At 45.9% G+C, this 13866-nt stretch overlaps 1 long non-coding RNA gene across 1 annotated transcript in view; it reads right to left on the bottom strand.

Moving 5' to 3' along the window:
* LOC311434454 overlaps positions 1-13366 on the bottom strand; it is a 30813-nt gene extending 17447 nt beyond the window's left edge. The window contains exons 1-2 of the long non-coding RNA XR_014691507.1: positions 13248-13366; positions 4369-4627 (exon numbers count right to left, since the gene is read on the bottom strand). This is a non-coding gene — a long non-coding RNA (uncharacterized lncRNA). The remainder of the gene's footprint in view (positions 1-4368; positions 4628-13247) is intronic.
* Positions 13367-13866: the final 500 nt, after the last annotated feature.

Raw genomic sequence — 13866 nt, 5'->3', positions numbered from 1 at the left:
ACCCTGTTTATTGATGTGCCATGAACACAGGATGCATTTTCCTTGGCCGAAATTTCAACCCCTTTCTTTCAGCCAGAATTCTGCCCAAAAAGGTTGTCAGTCTCATGGCTTTCTCATGAAGCCATGCTACGGTTTGCCACACTTGCTGTTTCCAGACTTCAACACCTTCAAGGAGTTTTTTTTTGTCTTTTTACCTCTGATTTACAGCCTCATTTTATGCCATCAAGCATTTGCATCAATACTCTGACACTATGTGCCCTGGCTGTCATATTAGCACATAATTTGGGCTTCTTTTTGATCAGCTAACAATGAGTAAAGGGATATTTAATCACTACCTCTTTTAGCCCTCGTGGAAGGCTGTTATAATCCCCAGTGGTTTTGGTAAGGTTTTTGGATCACACATACTTACTAGAAACCACACAAGCTTCCCCATAGCAGTAAAATATGAAATCCTTTCCTGGCTTCAGCAATGTTGCAGCATGTGTAAGATCTGTGCCTAACAAACCACAGTGGCACAAAATATTATTTTTTTAGCCCTCCCATCCCCTCCATCCAGCCTGTCCTTGTCTCGTGATGCTTAAACACGTAAGGAAAGCTCCTTGTGTTAGGGACCTGCCAGTAGGTGAATGCCTGTAAAGTGCAACACCCTCTGAATACTGTAGCATTAACAGTGGATCGCATTTGATTTGCAGGTGGAGAACACATATTTGAGGTTTTCCTTCTGCGTGTCAGAAAGTGCAGGGGCTCACTACATGCAAAGGGTAGAAAGCCACCACTGCCATGGGGATTTCAGCTGTGGTAATCTACCTGTGACAGGACGGATAAGACTGACCTTCTGTCTATTAGCAGTAGGATTTTGTTGTAACAGCCTCTCTACGGCTGCAGGCAAAGTGAATTACCATGCCATTAAAATGGACACTGGGCCCACTGGTATCCAATTTTACTGCAGTGGTACTTAGATAATCAAGTTTCATTACATCAAAGGCTAGGGCAGGCAGTTATCTGTGTGGATATTTTTCCTGAGGTAAGACAGCCCAGATCCCCTTTCCTTCCCTTCATTTATGGACATCAAAGAATTCAGGCAGGAGCTGACTACAGAGACAGGTGGGTGAGGAAACAGAAGGAATATTGACTTTTAAAGTAGCTCCTTGCCTATACAGGATTAAGGAAGTTGGGTAGACAGATGGTCACTTTGTCTCCCTCATCATTTGCATCTTCTAAGCACAGGCTATTTTTCCTCTCATTTCAGCTTGTATCTCAGCACACCATCCCTCAGCCTCCTCAGAGGATGGTCTACTGGCACTGCAAACACAGGGGGAAGGAAGAGAGCAAGGAAAACCAGCCCCAGGGGCCTCAGTTATTCTTATTATGGGTAAGAAACCTTCCAAAAGAACTGAGGCAGGCAAGCAACTGCAATGAGCACACCGTGGGCTTTGGACATCCCACCTTTGAGTCTTGCAATCCTTCCTCCCATCAGCTGCCTTCGGAGGCTGGACAACCTGCCTGCTGTTGGCTCTCCCTCCTCTTCCTCATCCTGTTGGTCATACAGTACGGGAGCTCTTGGATGCAGGAACTGCACTAAAATCAGAGGAGCCCCCACGTGTTTTTAGGCAGATGTTCAATGCTGCCCAGCTGCAGCTCAGCTGGCTCCCACCTGCTTATCAGCAACGTCACATCTCCCTTTGTGCCCACCATCATGCATAATTCCTACAGGGTGTGCAACGGTGCTCTGTGAGCAGAAGATAAACTTTTCCTCCCTGCACATGTTTGCTGTAGCTTTAGGACTCATACCTCTATTTACTAGCGGGAGATTATAAAATGGACATGAAATATAAAGATGTGAAAACTCTCGTCTGATCCAGAAAAAGGTGGTTTCATCCCTCCCTGCTCTTTCAGCCCTGTAAACAGCCTGAAAACAGATTGACCTTGCAGCATATGTGAAAGTTAACAAGCAGAGGCTTTGCTGGAGGGATGGGGGCTCTCGAGCACAGTTTCTGAGCTGGGGATTCCCAGCTTCATGCTCCAGAGGTACAAACCCAACTCCGCCGGTAGCTGCGTTTCAGCTGATGTGATCAAAACACTCTGGGTAAAATTTTTCATATTATTTTCCCTCTCACACATCCCAAGACTATATTTGCTTCCCTTAATTATGGCTTTTCATTAACTACTCATCCTAATTCCTTCATGAGTGATTACCCCAGGTTCTTTCCCTGCATTGTTCTTGCCCAGTCACGGATACCCTTCTTTAGAGCTGCATTTGTAATTCTCTTAACTGTGCTGTTCTTAGACTTGTTACATTTCATCTCCTTCCTGACAGCTCCTCTAATTCACCCAGGTCATTGCAATCACTCCTAGGTTATTAACTGCTGTCCCAAAGTGTTGGGCCACCGCTGTATGAACATTTCTTCCACTCCTTCCTTCAGATTTCTCTTAAATGTATTAAGAAACATGAGGCCTCTGAGAAATGCCTGGGGAGCCCAGTCCTTGACAGGGGGATGTGGGCAGGCATGATGATCTCTGTCCCTCCAGGGTGGGGACACAGCCACGCTCACCCTACAGAAGAAAGGAAGGCTGGTGCAGAAACTGGATGTGGTCACTGCAGCTCAGCACTCACAGCGAGGTGAGCAACCTCTAGAGAGACCCAGAAGATCAGGGCTTATGGATATGAGGGAAGGCATGGGGAGAACTGCAGTCAGCTTGGAAAGGTGGTTGGAGAAAAGCAAAAACATCCCAAGGTGTGGAAAAAGTGAGGCAGAAAAGAAGCAGCAAAGCATGGAGACCTGAGACGTATTGTCCTACAAGAAGCATTTTGAGAGCAGACTGGGTTTGTCAGGTTTAACCCATAAAAATAAAGGCTACAGAGCAAATATCACCTCTCTTTTTTCCCCCAGGACCTGTCTGCCTATGTGCTTACTGCTCAGGTAGGGTATGAGCTAAGCGCCGTGTGGTATGGGCTGTCAGTGCTGCAAGAGCTCAGGGAGCCACAAAGAGGTAAATGCAGAGCTGCAAATGTTGGTGTAATGACAGCTCTGGAGTCTGGTAACTGCTGCTTCTGCTTAAATAGACACGTCCCTGCAGAGCCCTTTTAGAAAAGATCATGGTAATTGCATGTGCAGCTCATGACAGAGGGCTGTCCTGGGCGCCGTTGCAGGGGTCACTTGCCTGCAGGGCACTGGAAATGGTCTAAGTCCTGCCTCTGCTTGTGTGGGCTGCACTTTTGGGGATGGAGAAGATTGGTGCTGGTCAAAGAACAGACCCTTTATGCCAGTCAGGACAGAGCCGAGGAGGGAATGTGTAGATGAGTGCTACAGGAAGGAGGATTTTGCTGAGCAGTGAAGGTCAATGGTGCTGGAGTGCATGAAGCCTGGCCGTGACCCTCACAGCCAGCTCAGAGTGGTGGTAACCGAGCTTCCTGTCTGCTCTAGTGGGCAGCCAGAGGTATTTCAGAGCACACCGCCTCCTTACATCACTGGTGCTGTGACAGTACCTTGATGCCTGAGCCAGGTGGTGCTGTGCGGCCTGGCACAAACACTGAGTCAGACATTTCTCACTCGGGAGAGCTGAGCTAAGAGCCACCTCTTTGGTCATCACTGGGGCTGCTGTCTCTGAAAGGGAACTGGAGCCAGCACCCTGATTCATCTCCTGAGAGATACGGGAATGCTCAGCCTCGAGTGCACCATCTGAGAACAACCAGGCCGTGAAATTTTGCTGGTCCTCTACTGCACCAAAGGAAGCAATGTATTTGGTTACAGATAGGGTGTCTGTCATTAGAAACAAACTTATTCTTTCCTGACTGAAAGAGAGAGGAAGATGAAAGACAGACCTATTTTCTACCTAGAAAACTTCATATTCAAATTTTTCCCTTTCACACTGACACAATAATTGCACATGGATGTTCCTGCCTCACTGGGAAGGCTGTGGCCTAGCCCAGCCTGTTCAATGCCTGACTTCCCCAACCCTGGTGTTAAGGAAAGGAAAGGATGGGCCATGAGCTCGTGTCCTCACGCTGTGCCTCCGTTTGCTCCTCCGTTACACAGAGATGATCACACCTGCCTGCCTCGCAGCCTGGTAGACATATCTACAAGGCTTCAGATGGGAGATGTTGTAAATGTCAGCTCTAATCATTCATATGTCACAAGCTGGGAGCACAGGCAGAGTCCCATGTGCTCTCCTTTTGTGCCTTCCCCACAGAAGTGGCATTCGGGGAGTTAGGAAGAGTCTGGCACCTCCTCTGGAGCAGCCCCTCTGGGCAGCAGAAAGGGGGCTGAGATGAAGGACCACCTCTGAACACAGCCACGCGTCTGTGCTCCTCTACTTCCCTTCCCTTTCCACTGCAAGAGAGGGTCACACTCAGCAGGGGAAGCTTACCAGTGAATTAAGGCGTAGCAGGCAGGAGAGAGAGTCTGGGGTCGCAGCACAGAGAATATGCAAGAGCCAGACTGACCTGGGCGGGTGGATAATGAGTTGTCAGGATGAGATGTGGCAGCAGAACGACTGGGTTTGAAGTGGGATCATTGAGCTGCTGATGGGAGGGTTCGTGCCTCTACCTTCTGCAGAGGGCTGGTAATGAGCAGCAAACAAGGCGAGAGTCGCACCAAGCCAAGAGAACAGGCAGACAAAGCTTTATCTGTCAGAGAAAGGCACAAATTGAAAAAGTCATTAGCAGAAGGAGATAAATCTAGGGAGGGGGGAGAGTGACAAGAAGGAGAGGCTTTTCTGTATGGTGGAAAGTGTTCATTTTTTAATGTATCCCCAAAGAGCTACCTGCTGGCTGCTGTGGTGTACCTGGTATGGTGTACTTACATGCCATGCCATGACACCACTGCCTGTGGCTTTGCTGGTCTGACACGTGTGTGCATCCTGATCCATGGGTGTGCTACTGAGAGCACGGTACATCCCTGTGAGTGATGAACTGCTTTCATCAGTCCGCATTAAACGCTGAGAATTAGCACAGCCTCGAGCCGTATTTCATGCAAGGTTACAGGGGAAAACTGTAGGAGATAGGATTTACGCGCTCTGTATAGATGAACTTTATAAGCTTTTTTTTTTTTTTTTTTTTTTTTTTTTTTTTTTTTTTTCCAAGGGAAAAAGAAATTGTGACTGATAAAGTTCTGCACTTTAAAAAGAAAAAAAAAAAAAAAGGCATCACTTCTAAAGTGGGGAAAAAAAACAGCTTTTGTTATCACTGGTGATTAATTGAATTGATGCGTAACTGGTGTTCCAGAGCAGTGGAGATTAGAAACAGTGACAGAGTGTGCCTCAGTGGTCCCCATTCTGCTATTAGCTGAAATTACAGTCCAAAGCAGGCTGACTTGTGTGCCCCACAAATTCATAAAAATTCAAGAGCCACTCTCACCAGTCTACTTTTGATAAATTCTTTTTGATTCAGTAACCTTTCTTAATGAAATTTCTCTCTCTCTTTCTCTCTTTTCTTTTACCTTTTTTTTTTTTTTTTTTTTTTTTTTCCACTTTGGTCCACACATTTATTATTCCCTCCCACTCTCCTCCGTGGGAGTGCAGACCTCTGACTAAACACCCATGTTGTAATCTGTACAGGAATTTACTGATGGTGCATGACAGAGGGGACTTAAAGAAAATTATGCTTTTCTCAGATCTACCCTCGGGCACACAAATCAAAGTCTCCCCTGAACACTGTCTAGTAAAACTGAAAGTAGCGATACTTTATATGGAAATTAGATGATCCTAGGACATAATATAGCTAAATATATATCAAAACACAGTGACAATGAACGTAGGAACTGCTTTTTCTTTAGTGAGGATATAAACCTCATTTTTGTTTTATTTCTTATATGTTCTCCTAATGTACGTCTTCTTCTCAGGTAATGAGAAAAAAAAAACCTACAAGGAATACGGCTTCTCTGTGCAGGCTCCAGAGATCGCGGCTCTTTTTTCATTTTTATTTTGCTTTTCGGCCACCTTTATTTTGCACTGAGTCCTTCCACTGCTTTAAGAAGGATATTTAGAAAAGGTCAAACAATAGCAAATACTTTGGTCTCAGCTGTCTTATGGGCTCAGTCAGAGAGGGAAGAGCATAATTTGGGGTGGTTAGATAGCTGATGCTACTTCTAGGGAGGGGGGTGCAGGAGAACATCTCCAATTTTTCTTGTTTTTCTCCCTGCTTTTGTGCTTGTTTCCTAACAAAAGGCAAAGTAAAGCGTTGCAGTGCGATGCCTTGTACGCAGCGCCTGCTGCTTTTGCTCGCACTCGCTCCTTCCCGGGGGATGTGCCATTACAAGCAGAGCCCCTCCAGCTGTTACTGGTGATGGCTGTGCAACAGCAGCTGCCACATGCAGGTTCACTGCAGCTGGGACATAGATCCTACAACATCTGTGATTGCATCACTTCCCCGGGGGCTTCTGCAGACCTTTCGTACTCCTTTTTTGTTGTTGTTGATGAAATGGGGTAGAGAGATCTATGTATAACTTGTGCACGGAAACAAGCAGAAGAGGGATAGAGAAGGTCCCATGTCAAAAACAAAAGGAAAAGCAGGGTAGCTACAAGGATGGTCATGTTTATTCCGCTGGTGTTACTTTTTTGGTACGTGAAGAATTTGCTTTCTGCAATGTTTTGTATTGTCACCTTATAGCAGGAGGAATCAACTCATTTTCAGGAAACATAAGAAAAAAAGGAGGAGCCCAAGCTGGGCTTCCCCTGGGGCTCTGCATTTTGATGAGCACACGGATTAGCCCAAGCCCTTTCCCCCTTCCATAGGTGCGTGGGACCTGATGGCAGCCTGCAGCTCATGCTAGCAGCATGTGGTGGTACAGGTCAGCTCACCCCTGGATGCAGCTGGGCAGCAGAACAGAGGCAGGGAAGGACAAATAGACAGAGCACGGAACGTGTTAACAGGTGTAACAGGTTCAAGCTCCTATTCTGTGACAACCTTCCTGTGGGCAAGCCAATTAGTTTCACCATGCCTCATTTACATATTCATAAATTCAGAATGAAACTGGTTTCCGGTCTCACAGGACTACTACAAAAAGGTAAATCATATTAAATATCGTAACGCACTCTAGTATATGATCACAGCAGTGATTTAAGCACCGAGGAGAGAAGAAGGGAGATTTTATACCCAGCTTTCCTTTGTGGCAGAAGAAAATCTGACAGTGATGGTCTCACCCCTTAGGAGACCAGCGTGGCACCGGAGACATTTGTGACTTCTCCCAAAATATGCCTAACAGCCGCCCACCACCTGCAAGGAGACCATTGAGAAGGGCAAGCATGACCCTGTGTAGTGCTGTGTGGCAGCAGGATGAGAGACAACATGAAGTGAAACAAGAGAGCAAGAGAAGCTCAGACTGGCCTTAAGGAGAAACCTTCTGCATGAGGAAGCAGAGAGGATTGCCCAGGAAAGCTGAGCAGTCTCCATCCATGAAGGCTTTCAACCCTGAGCACCTTGAATCTGAGCCCGCTGTGAGCAGCAGCTTGGTCTGGACACTTCCCACAGTCCCTTCCCACCTCCTGAGGCCCTTTCCTGCCTAAATTATTCATCCAGTCAAAATACCTTTGTTAATGGCAAAGAAGGGGAGACATAGTCTTCCTCTGTGGAAAAGTATTTATGTTTTAAAAGACAGCTTATGCAGATATAATATCTGGAAAAGTCCAAGCCAAGTACACCATAACTGCTAAACACCCAAGGGCATGGAATGAGTCCTGCTACGGTGCCTGGTTGATATTTCGCAGCAGATATCATCCCTTAATTTCTTTTACATGGCAGATGAGAAGGTGTTTTCCTTTTAATGTGCATATCTGTTTCCGACATCACAGGTGCCACTGAGAAATAGTCTTCCTGCTATGTTTTTGCCTTTCCTGTTTTGAACAATACATAAACTGTCCTATTAGAGACAGAGAAAGGGTTGGAGTTAAAAACGCTCCTATTTACAGCAATGCTTCCATACTGCTGGTACTACAATGCTCTTACCCATGCAAGCAACAGTAGTAAGATATCAGGGAGATAAAGGAGGAACCAGAGACAATGCTTCCACTAATGAAAGTAAAAATGCAGGTACCGAAGCGAGGTCCTGGCTGCCCTGTTATCCCCACCAGCTGTGTGCAGGTGTTTCTGCTGGGCTGAGGAAGGGCACGGGGGCAGAGGAGCGGCTCTTCTGTGCCAGCAAGGGAAAGGACAGCATGTGTGTGTGTCCTGGGGTGGCCAGCCCATGCAAACCTGCTTGGGCTTGACTCGGGCTGTTATTTATCACCTCGTTTCATGTGAAGATGGCTGTGCAGCAGCATGAGCAGAGAGCTGCTAAAACTCCAGCCTGGCACTTGAAGGAGAGCTGACGCTGTTCTGCATTTCTATAAACCACAAATGCTTTAGTGTCCCACGGGATAAAAAGCCATGACATAACTAGGAGGGGTACGGTCACAGTATTCGTTGTGCAGGCTGGATGAAGCTAGGCAGTACATCATCCTTCCAGAAAATGGCCGGGGGAGCAGTTCTGAGGCAGGCTGCCTCCCTGTTACACAGCACTCCATATTACAGCAGCTGAAACTCAGCCAGTTGCTTCCCAAAGAGCAAAGCATGGCAGATGCCTTCACCACCGTGCCCTGTCACACGAAGATTTATAAGCCATGATGCTGCTAATGATTCAGCTCTCCCGCTTGGCCAATGACATAAAATACTCGCTATGTGCTGGGAAGGTAAGGGCGTAGCTCTGGACAGGTACAGCCATCGTGCCTGCTCAGAGGAGCAGTGACCATCACCCTGCTTCTCCACTGGCACCACAGTGCCAGGATCTGTCTCCTCCATGAGTAAGTGTTTTGGGAGGGTCGTGTGCTGCCAGGAGGGCACGGTGCTTGCCAGCCGAATCCCAGCAGTTGGTACAGAGATGATTGATTGGAAGGCAGATGGAGGGAGCTTCACCGGGAAACACAGCCGCTCGCCTTTGGGAGGGAGGGATGTGCTCCAGATGAGAATGTCACAGCAAGAACAACGAGTGGAGGAGGATCCTGGATAAACTGCAACTGGAACAAGGCGTACGTCTGAATAAGGAACCAGAAGATAGACTGGGGAAAAGGGGCAGAGAAGGAAGGAATAAAGTTTAGAGAAGATAAGAAGGTTTTCTTAAAACGGGATGTTAAGGAAAAGTGAAGGAGATATAGAGGAGAATGGAGAATTTGGGTAGTAGGTAGAAGGCCAGCAGGAGGACTGTGGGGAAATAAAGTCAAGAAAAAGAAGCAAAATAGGGAGCAGGAAGAAACAGTGGCAAAGCAGCTGCTGCAGCAATTTTGCACAGGCTGTTGTGGGTGCCTCTGCGTGCCCTGCTTGTCACCTCCTCTAGGCTGGCCCCACAGTCCCTGCATGAAGGCAGCACAGCCCTGCAGCACCTACAGGCTGTGCAGCACATCCTCCTTCCCTCAGGTTTGTGTATCACCAAAAAGGCCTGCTTCCAGATCGATAGCCACGTGCTGTAGAGCCAACACCTGAAATGCAATTTAATCTAGCTCCTGAAGTCACCTGGCTGTTCAGTCTTTTGGAAAGGTGATACCTCCCTTTTCTTCTTTTTTTTTTTTTTTTTTCTTTCTCTCTCTCTCTTTTTTTTTTTCTTTCTTTTTTTTTTTTTTTTTTTTTTCTTCCTTTTCAGGGCACACAAGCTAGTTTGGAACTGTTGACGTGTTCAGGAGGGGTTTATCTTGAAGACATCTGCTTATGCCAAGGGAATAGTCTGAACTCCCTGTGACCTACAGAGCCTGCATTCCTAATTCATGGAAAAATATTCTGTAATCAGGGTTTTGCCACTTGAATGGAGTCTAAAGATAGAAAGGTTATGTTCTTGTCTGGGGTCACAAATAATCATTTATGACTTTATAGCTTCATTCTGACCTAGAGTTAACCAGGTGCAAAACTGGGAAGTAGGAGGAGCAGGTTACACTGTCACAGAGTACATCTACCCTGAGGGCTTACCTTATGTTTTTACTCACATTCTTGCTTCCAACCTCTAACAAACACTTACAATCCCTTTAAGCATGACCGGCTAAGTGCTCTGAGACAATGCTAGCTTTTATGGCTGCTTTGCTGCAGGCCACAGGCCCTGAGAAGGTGCGACAAGCCCAAGGAGCTGAGCACATGCCCTCCAGCATCCTCACACCATTCCCAGCACCTGCCAGCCCTTCTCACCACTCAGTCCCCATTTTCCTCCTTCCCCTTTGCCTTTTTACATTCTCCGGAGCAGCATTCAGCTCCTGGAGCCACCAAAAGTCCACCATCCACTGCTCTACCCCACCATGGTGAGGGGTCAGGAACTGTTTTCTCTGAGGGCCTCTCACTGTGTCCCACAGCCTAAGAGGGTTATATCCATTGGGATATATCATGGCTGGATGGATAGTATGGATAGGAGAAAAATAGGATGGCAACAGAGAGAAACAGAGCTGCTCATCCAGACCACACGCTGATCTGGAGATCCTCACACCTGCCCCGTCTTCCCTCCTCTCCCAGTCTGTTTCCTGACGGGTAAATCTGTCACCACATCTCTACAGCGGAGAACTTCAGAAACTGTAAATCTCCACAACTACGCCTTGTTCCTTCTGTTGACTGAGGCACAAATTTAAGGCACAAATGTAGGTTGGAACGTCTCTCATATGGCTGATTGTAAGTCTGTCGCTGGGGAAAGACATTTCACTCTGATTTTACACTTTCGCTAGAGGCACCTTCAGAACATCTATTTTACTGCAGGCACTGAGTGTTGGGTTGAGTTTGCATGATCCATCTACACAGCTTATCTACAGAACAGCCATGGAAACCTAAACATAGCGCTTCTCTTGTGTGGTGGGAAGGATAGCCTCTCAAACTGGGTGCTTCCAAACTGGGTGCAGCACAAAAAACCAAGAGGAGTCCTCCCAGTGCAAGAATACTTTCCAGGAAATCACGGACAGTTTCTGTGGGTATGATAGAGTTTGGCTAATACATGAAGATCAGCTTCTTCCTTTTGGCAGTGGTCAAGCTCACTGTTGACATCTGCAGGAACTCTGCTGTGGACTAGAAGAACATCACCTCAATGAGGCATGCTTCTGCCCATCTTCCTTCCCTCAATTACAGGCAGCTACGTGATATCCTGTTGGGAGCCCTCAAGAAATATGCCAGTTTACTTGTCAAAAAATGTAAAATCTACTCTGAAATTAAAATTATATATATTAAAGTTGAAGTTGAACCTAGCGGTGAAATAATTTGAAAAAAATATCCTTGGCCTAGGAAATTCACAGTGGATGTTACTTTGCCTGGGTTTGTCTCTCTCAGGCATGTTCCCTTACAGAAAATATAAGTTTGTTTATGCTCAGTGGCATCTTTTTTGTTCGTTTGTTTGTTTGTACAGGGGAATAGTGACAATAATTCATGGTTCAAGTTGTCTAGAGGACTAGGAAGTAATGATGGTAGACTTAGTTCTTTCAGGAGTAGTGTCCAAACAGTGAGTATTTGAGCTGAATAATTCAAAAAGTTTTCAGATAATCTTAGCTTAGGCCCTGATCTTCCCAAGACAATGCTCATACTTCATTTTCTGCTTGCACAGTCACACTGAATGCAACAGGAGCAGGGCAGCACATCTAAAGCTAAGACTATCATAAATCACCTTTCTGTATCAGAGCCTCAATCACAGTCTGTTCCTAGATGTGCCATAGGAGGGGAAAAAAAAAAAAAAGTAAACAAGTTTGCTCTGGACCCATTTAAATTCATTTTGAGTTCATTTTCTGTGACACTTTGGGAAAGAGAGGAAGGAAGGAAGGAAGGAAGGAAGGAAGGAAGGAAGGAAGGAAGGAAGGAAGGAAGGAAGGAAGGAAGGAAGGAAGGAAGGAAGGAAGGAAGGAAGGAAAGAGAAAGAAAGAAAGAAAGAAAGAAAGAAAGAAAGAAAGAAAGAAAGAAAGAAAGAAAGAAAGAAAGAAAGAAAGAAAGAAAGAAAAAGAAGGAAGGAAAGAAAGAAGGAAAGAAGGAAAGAAGGAAAGAAGGAAAGAAGGAAAGAAGGAAAGAAGGAAAGAAGGAAAGAAAGAAAGAAAGAAAGAAAGAAAGAAAGAAAGAAAGAAAGAAAGAAAGAAAGAAAGAAAGAAGGAAAAAGAAGGAAAAAAGAGCATGAGGAAAGCCACATGTGTAAGTTGTTTCCACATTGTGAAAACCCAGTTGTGCATTTGTGCAAATAGGGATTCAGCCTAGATGTTCCTACAATGTTCCTGTCAGGAAACAGATAGGATGCATGTGATTAATCAGACCACCACCAACTAGGTACAGTGGAAATTTGCTTTCAGACCACCAAGTTGAAGATTAGAAAAGGTATCTGTTGAATTCATTTGAATACCAAATAGACCAGGGAATCACAATCTGTTCTTAGCTATTCAATGGATTAAAACCAGTAATTCATTGAATATATTACTCTCTCCATTCTAATAATCATTAGAGCAGAGTCAGAAATTTGAAAACAGTAATTTCAGGATTGGTGCATTATTTCTGTGTGGAACTGATATGTGATTTACTTCACTAGATGTGCTCCTTGGCTTCTGGATCGGTCCCAAGCAGCTTGTAACAAACCCTCCCCACTCGCTGTTTGGTGCCTAGCTGACAGTGCACACAGAAAAGCACAGGTATGAGGATTTCAAAGATCAAAGCAGGAGTTAGCTGTATTATTCATGTGGTATTAGATCTTGACCCCCACTTGCAACTAACAAAATACAGTTATGAAACTTAGTCATTTACGACGCTTGCAAATTAATGTCAGCAACCGTTTGAGCATCTGAGCTGATCTGCACTGTGAGTACACGGGGAACCAGATCTTGGGAATTTTTGTCTTGTATGAAAGCAAGAATGAAATGATTTCAAGGACAACTAGCAGAAAAAAGCAAAAGTGCTTTGGGGAGAGGAGAGGCAGCACTGGAATCTGCCAGCATTCAGTATTTCCAGGAGGAGGCCTCAATTTGAGGGAATTTGGCCAGAAATTTGGACAGATTTTGTGACCTCCCTACCAAGGCAGCTTTTCCCCAGAGCACCCATCCCTTTGGCAGCCCATGGCCTTCCCGACCGCAGCCTCACATGCTGGCTCACAATTTGGAGAACCGGGTGGAAATTCAGCCTCTCTGCTTCACAAAGGATTTAGGAAATGCTTGCTCTTCACTCAGAAGCCATTTCATCAACTCAAGTCAGAAGCAGCTGGATGCCTACAGAAACATCTGGAAAATCAGCATTAGAGGTGGAAAGAAGAGGACAGAGCACTAAGAGAGATGGCGGGCTGCCATTCAGTACTCACCCAATTTATACGATCCTTCCTCCAGTTGCTCACTTTGTCTTTCCAGGCTTCGTAATCTGTGGTGGACAGACCAAGGGGTGGAGCTGGGCTGGCAACCAGCGCCGGGGAGCAGCGCTCCTACAAACACGTAGTACTAGCACGGGCAGAAGGCACCGTTGTGCTGATCATCATCCTCTGAGTCAGCCATTTGCAAACACCTTCTCCAGGCTGTCATCTTGCCACTATGAATTCAAAATCTGAGTCAGAACCCAATTTAAACTGCTATAATTAACAGTCCCGATTTAACTGAATCTAGCAGTTTGTCATCTTGCATTCTCTGCGTACATCTGAAAATCTCTCTCCTGGGCTCCCAGAGAGCCTAAGTGGTTTCAGGCTCCCATCAGGACCAAGTCCAACGGCAACCAAACAACAAAACTCATCCTTACTGGATTTATTTCACCATTAAATAGTGAAGTACCAAACGTGATGGACTGGATGCTTTTCTATAAATACTGCTGGTGAGGACAAAGCCCAGATGCTGCATAAAGGGAAGAGGGGTGGGAGCATCTTGTGTGCTCAGGAGCCCCAGGAAACTTAAACCAGCCAAGACTTCTACACAGAAGATAATTGCATACTGAAC

Source organism: Aythya ferina (assembly GCF_964211825.1).
Source record: "Aythya ferina genome assembly, chromosome: 3".
Lineage (NCBI taxonomy): Eukaryota > Metazoa > Chordata > Aves > Anseriformes > Anatidae > Aythya > Aythya ferina.
This window is presented reverse-complemented; position numbering and strand designations above follow the sequence as displayed.